We start from the raw sequence: 244 nt of genomic DNA on the forward strand, positions 1-244 counted from the left end.
GGAAAGAGTATAATCATGGAAGAAATCTGTGCTGGATCTAGAGAAGCACAGGAACAAAAAAACAATTTTGAGGGCATACAAGAAAGAAATGATGCTGTGCAGCAGGCCAGGAAGGAGAACAAGGTGGAGCCCAAGGGAAAAAGAACACACATCAAGGACAACAGATTTTTTTTTTTTCAAACATAAGACCCAACTCCACCTAGGAAATTTCCCCTAAATAAGAATACTGTTAAACATATATTTA

Source organism: Alligator sinensis, unplaced genomic scaffold (genome assembly GCF_000455745.1).
Source record: "Alligator sinensis unplaced genomic scaffold, ASM45574v1 scaffold351_1, whole genome shotgun sequence".
NCBI classification, from domain to species: domain Eukaryota; kingdom Metazoa; phylum Chordata; order Crocodylia; family Alligatoridae; genus Alligator; species Alligator sinensis.